The following is a 6,000-nucleotide window of genomic DNA, read 5'->3' on the forward strand; positions in this document are numbered from 1 at the left end:
CTTCCTGGAGGGAGGTTTCGATAACCAGGTGGAGGGCAGTGTACACAGCCGATGACAGGGTTTGTGGGGCAGGGGCAGGGCCAGGTCCCCAGCCTGAGATGGGTCACTGTCGTTTCCGGAAACCCTGCCATGCCTGGTGAAAAGTGAAAGTGTTTAGTCATGCCCGACTCTTTGTGACCCCATGAACTGTAGCCCGCCAGGCTCCTCTGTCCATGGAATGCTCCAGGCAAGAATACTGGAGTGGGTTGCCATTCCCTTCTCCGGGGGATCTTTTCAACCTAGGGATCAAACCTGGGTCTCCCGCCTTGTAGGCAGGTTCTTTACCCTCTGAGCCACCAGGGAAGCCCCGCCACACCTGGTAGATGCCATTAGAGGCCCCAGCTCCATGCGGACGGGAAGCCCTATCTCTGCTCCTGGGCCTTAAATCTGCTGGCTTCAGTGCTGGTGGAAACCTAGTGTCCACCAAGTCCTAGACTTCCTCAGCGACCTGACACTGCTCGATTTGTCTGGCTTCAGTCATGAGGCTGTGGTTAAAACTTATCAGATGATGGCGTGACCAGCCCTCACGGTCTCCCGGGTCTGGAAATCCTGCTCTGATTCCACTGTGCTTGGCTGAGCCTGACTCCTGGCCCTCTCCTGAAGCTTCCCCATCCTACGGACCCTGTTTGCAGCCACTGTCTTATGTTCTGCTCTGGGTCAGACGCATCTGGATGTTGACCTAGGCTGTGTGGAGCTGAATTTGCTTTATCTCCTTTTGGATATTGGATATCCAAAGGACACTGGCTAAGAGCCTTACCTGGGAGCCAGGCCCATAGCCAGGTGGTCAGCCTCCAGCCTGTCCCCTTCCAACTTCCTCCTCTTTTCCATCCGCTTCCTGCTGAGGTTCAGGGAGCCACAAGCCTGAGCCCACCTAACTATGACTTTCCTGTGAGTCCTTGGGTCTGGGGAAGACCTCCAGGGGGTGTGTCCCAAAGGTTCACTCCAGGCTCACCATTCCCTAAAAACATAGGGGTGAGAGAAAATGGTGGAAGATGGGGTCTGAAGGAGGGGGCTTGGACTGTGACTGCTTATGTCAGGTACTGGCCACCAGCATCTCCTGTCTTGCCCCTACATTGGTCCTGAGTCTCTGTACATTTCTTTCTTTTGAAAAAATTCATTTATTTTCTTTATAGCACAGAGGCTTTGTCTAGCCGTGGTGAGTGGAGGGTGGGCTACTCTCGAGTTGCAGTACTTGGTCTTCTCATCGCAGTGGCTTCTCTTGTCGTGGAGCATGGGCTTCAGTGCTTGGGCTTTAGTACTTGTGCTCCAAAGGCCTGGTTGCACCTTGGCTTGTGGGATCTTCTTGGACTAGCGGTCAAACCAGTGCTCCCTGCATTGGTAGGCGGATTCTTAACCACTGGACCACCAGGAAAGTCTTGGAACTTTCTTGGGATGCAAACCAGAGGCTGATAATAGAGTCAAACACCTTCCCAGTCTGCCCTGGGCTCACTCACTGCAGCCCCATCTCTGCTGAAGGAAACGGAGGCATTGGTGACAGATGGCTGGGCTCTCAGAACATGTGCTCATCACCACCTTCAGGAGTCCAGGTGTGGGGTGACGGGCAGAGTAAACCAGCCCACAATCATCTGCTAGAACCTTCCCTAAAAACACAGGTCTGATGTTCTTCCAAACACAGGTCTCATCCCCTTGGTTTAGGCTGGGACAAGGAAGGGCAGACCCTGACGCAGACTCAAGGCTCCAGACGTGCTCTGGGCAGCATGGAGCCACTGAAAAGGGACCCCTTCTCACGAGCCACATTCCTACTGCTGGCGGAACAATCCTATGTTTTACAGGGGACTTGACAGGGTTCTGAATTCTCTTCCTCTGCACCAGAGTTTATGCTTGGGTAATGCATGCTTGGACCTCCATGTGTGACCCTAGAATTATCCTTGTTGAATTTCTTCTGCTGGTTTTGTCCCAATCTTCCAGTCTGCTGGGCTCCTTTTGATTCTGACAGATCCATTATTTCTCAACCTGAAGGGCAGTGGTCATCTCTAAGTCTCCCCATAAGTCATTCGCCAAGTTGTAAGAGAGAACAGCAAGAACTGAGTCCATGGTCCACCTCCAGAGACTTGTCCAATCCTGAGCACTCCCAACGTGAGTTTTCCCATTTTTTCTTTTTTTAATTACTTTGTGCTTGCTGCTCAGTTGCTCAGTCGTGTCCAACTCTTTGAAGCCGCATGGAATGTGGCTGCCAGGCTTCTCTGCCCATGGAATTCTCCAGGCAAGAATACTGGAGTATTGCCATTTCCTATTCCAGGGCATCTTCCCGACCCAAGGATCGAACCCAAGACTTGTGTCTCCTGTATTGCAGGTAGATTCTTTACCACTAGAGTCACCTGAGAAACCCCTTTTATTACTTCATTTATTTTTAAATTTTATTGAATATTTTTAACTGTGCCACCTTGAGGCTTCCAGGACCTTAGTTTCCTGACTAGGGATTGAACCTGGGCCATTTCAGAGAAAGCATGGAGTCCTAACCACTGGACCACCAGGGAACTCCCCAAGGTGAGGTTTCATTTGCAACAACTAACATCAATATGAGAGTTATTTTCTGAAGGACTTTTATGTGCATTTTCCATCTGATCCTCATAATAGCTCTTCTATAGACTCCATAGGTTTTTTTTTGGGGGGGGGGGGCTTGTTTTTTAGATACAAGAAAACAGACTGTGTGGACCCAGTTACTCTGCTAGTAAGCAACAGAACTTGAATCAACCCATGTCACTGTTTTTTTAAATCAGTCGTTCTAATTTATTGTTTTTGCCTAAACTACTTATCCTCATTAGCATTTTTTGGAAACATTGCATGAAACAAAACTACAGAGATCACACATGTGCAGCTTGATGGATTTCCATAAACCGAGCGTTCTCATGTGACCAGCACCCGGATCAAGAGCTAAGTGCTCCCCGTCCTAACTTGCAAGAGCATAGATCGGTTTTGCCCATTTTTGATGGAATCATACTGTACAAAACTCTTGTCTCTGCCTTCTGTCTTTCATGTCATCTTTGTGAAATTCGCACATAGTATGGCATGAAGCTGTGTAACACTCATTCTCTTTGCTCTGGCATATCCTATGGTGTGAGCACATGGCCGTGCACTTCTCCATTCTTCTGTTAACAGGCGTTTCTGGCGACGGTGAACAGCGTTGCTGTGAGCAGTCAGGAACGTGCCTTTTGGTGAACCTAGTTTGTTTTTCTGCTGAGGCCTCCCAGGTGGCACTAGTGGTAAAGAACATGCCTGCCAGTGCAGGAGATGTAAGAGCCGTGGGTTCGATCCCTGGATTGAGATGATCCCCTAGAGGAGGGCATGGCAACCCACCCCAGTATTCTTGCCGGAGAATCCCATGGACAGAGGAGCCTGGCGGGCTATGGTTCATAGGGTTGCAAAGAGTCGGACACGACTGAAGCGACTTGGCATGTACACACACAGGAGTGAAATCGTTGGGTCATAGGAGTTGTATTTTGGACCCAGGCCTGTGTTCGCAAAAGCCGTCTTTGATCATATTCTTCCATTCACTTATTTATTTCGTTAATGTTTCCAAGAGACATTTAAGGGGCATATTCTCCTGTCTTGCTTGAGTCTGAGTTGCTGTAGTGAACCAGCTACAAGCCTTATATACTCTCGGCCAGGCCAAATCCTCACAGAGCCCTTATTCTGCACCCCTCCCGTAGCATCATCTCCCCCTACTCCCTCGCTTTCTCTGCTCCAGCCAGGCTGGCCTGCTGTTCCTCACACACCCTGGTCTCAGCGCCTGCTGTCTCCTCTCTTTGGGTTGCTCAAGACCCAGGTATCTGCCTGGCTCCCCCTTCCACCTTCTTCAGTTTCAACCCAGCCATCTCCTCTGTGGGACCTTCCACAACCACGCTACTGGATGCTCTGGCCTCCCTCCCCACCCATCTCTCCCCCTCACTTGCTTGGTTTTTCTCCATGAGCTCACTGCATTGGTCAGACCACATGTGACACCCGGCTGCGTGCTGGCCATGCTCTTTACCTTGTGCAGCCCCCACCAGGACCTGGGTCCTGACCATTGTTTTCACATCCTGTATCCTCACTGGAAACACAGAGCCTTCATTGGGTGGCCCCTCCATAAATATTTGTTGAGTGAATACTTGTCTGAAATACAGATAACAGGACTTCCCTGGTGGTCCAGTGGTTAAGACTTCACCTTCCAATGCAGGGGGTGTGGGTTCCATTCCTGGTTGGGGAGTTAAGATCCCACATGTCTCTTGATCAAAAAGCTAAAACATAAAACAGAAGCAAGTTTGTAACAAATTCAATAAAGACTTTAAAAATGGTCCACATTAAAAAAAAAAATATAGATACTATCTCTCCCAAGCATGGGCACCTTGTCAAGAAGGAAATTAGAATAATTTCACTTGACATTCTCCAGGGATGGACCTTAGATCTTGGTAATTGCCTCATTTTTGGTAAATTAGTTGCCAACTGACCAGTTAATAAGAAGGTCTACAATTTTTCTTGGGATTGAATCTGACGGTTTCCTCTTCCTGGAAAATCAATACATTATTTATCTTCTGGCGGCTCTAACATTCTTCTTGATTTTGCAAAGATCCTTCATGTGACTCTCAGATGACATCAGTGAGGTTGTGCTGCGTCTCCTCCTCCCCCCGCCTGGTCTGCGATGCTGCCTTGAAGCGGAGTTTTTGCCTCATCATCAGCCTTTCCCGCGTACCCGCCCACTGTCCTGGGCTTTGAGGACACAAAGGCACAGAGGACACTTTCTCTGCTTCTGGAACTTTCTCAGAAGTCCGTGTGGGGTGAGAGCTGCAGGCAAAGGGGTAGTGGCTGGTGAGAGTAGGGGACCGGACGGGCTGTGAACGTGGATGGACAAGGATGTGTCAGGACATGGGGAGCTCGCGTACTCCGGTGGGAGGTTTTTTGCTGTGGATTACAGTCAATGAATGTTTATTGAGCTTCTACTATGTGGCAGGCCCTGTGCTGAGCCCTGGGGGACACTGGAGTGATGTGGACACAGATTCTGTCCTCATGGAGTTCACAGCCCAGTAGGCAAATACATCTATAACTAAACAAATAAATGAGAAGAACATTTTGCTTGTGTTAAGTGCTAAGAAGGAAATGAATGTGGTGATGACATTCAAGGTGGGGTGAGGAAAATTATTTAGATGGGAAAGGTCAGTGAAAGCCTCTCCAAAAATCTCCAAGTTGTTGGCCATGGGGAATGAAGTAAGGGCATTTCAGTCACTAGCAGTGGTCCCAAGGTGGAAAGGGCTTGATGTGTTATAGACTCAGAGGAGACCAGGATGTTGGGTGGAAAAGGGAGAAAGTGGTACCCCATGGGATGGGAGGAGTAGGCAGGGCTCAGACCTTACAGGGCTTTGTAGGTGATGAGAGGACATTGGGATTTCTTCTAAGAACAATGAGGTGCATTTGGGGGAATAGCAAGATTTTATTTTTATTTTGCAAATATCCCTATGGCTACCACATGGAGGACAGATTGAAGAGGGGCAAGAAGAAAAGCAGCAAGTTGTAGGAGGGCTGCAGAAGTTGTTCTGGAAGAAAGGATGGTGGCCTGGGCTGTGATGAGATGGGTGAGACAGAGAGAAATGGCTGGCTCTCAGGTTTGTGTCAGCAGGACTTGCTGATGGGCTGGATAAGAAGTTAGGAAGGAGGCAGAGATGACTCTAGTTGTCAGTTTGAGCATCAGGATGGTTGGTGGTGTCACTGGTAGGAGGAACCTGCTTATCCATAATGCTCTTAGAGGTGAGTGATGAGTTATCAACCATCCAAGTCACCACAGGCGTGATCACCTCCTTACATCATCAGAGTCCCAAGAAGAAGGCTTTCTGCCTTTATTTTGCAGTCAGGAATTATCCAAAGCCTGCCAGGCCCTAGGCTGGGTAAGCATCTATTGTTTGTAGGCTTTGCACAGGTGGTGGAGTTTCAGAAATGAATCAAGCATCTCTACCATGGACAGAGGAGCCT

Source organism: Dama dama, chromosome 23 (genome assembly GCF_033118175.1).
Source record: "Dama dama isolate Ldn47 chromosome 23, ASM3311817v1, whole genome shotgun sequence".
NCBI lineage: Eukaryota > Metazoa > Chordata > Mammalia > Artiodactyla > Cervidae > Dama > Dama dama.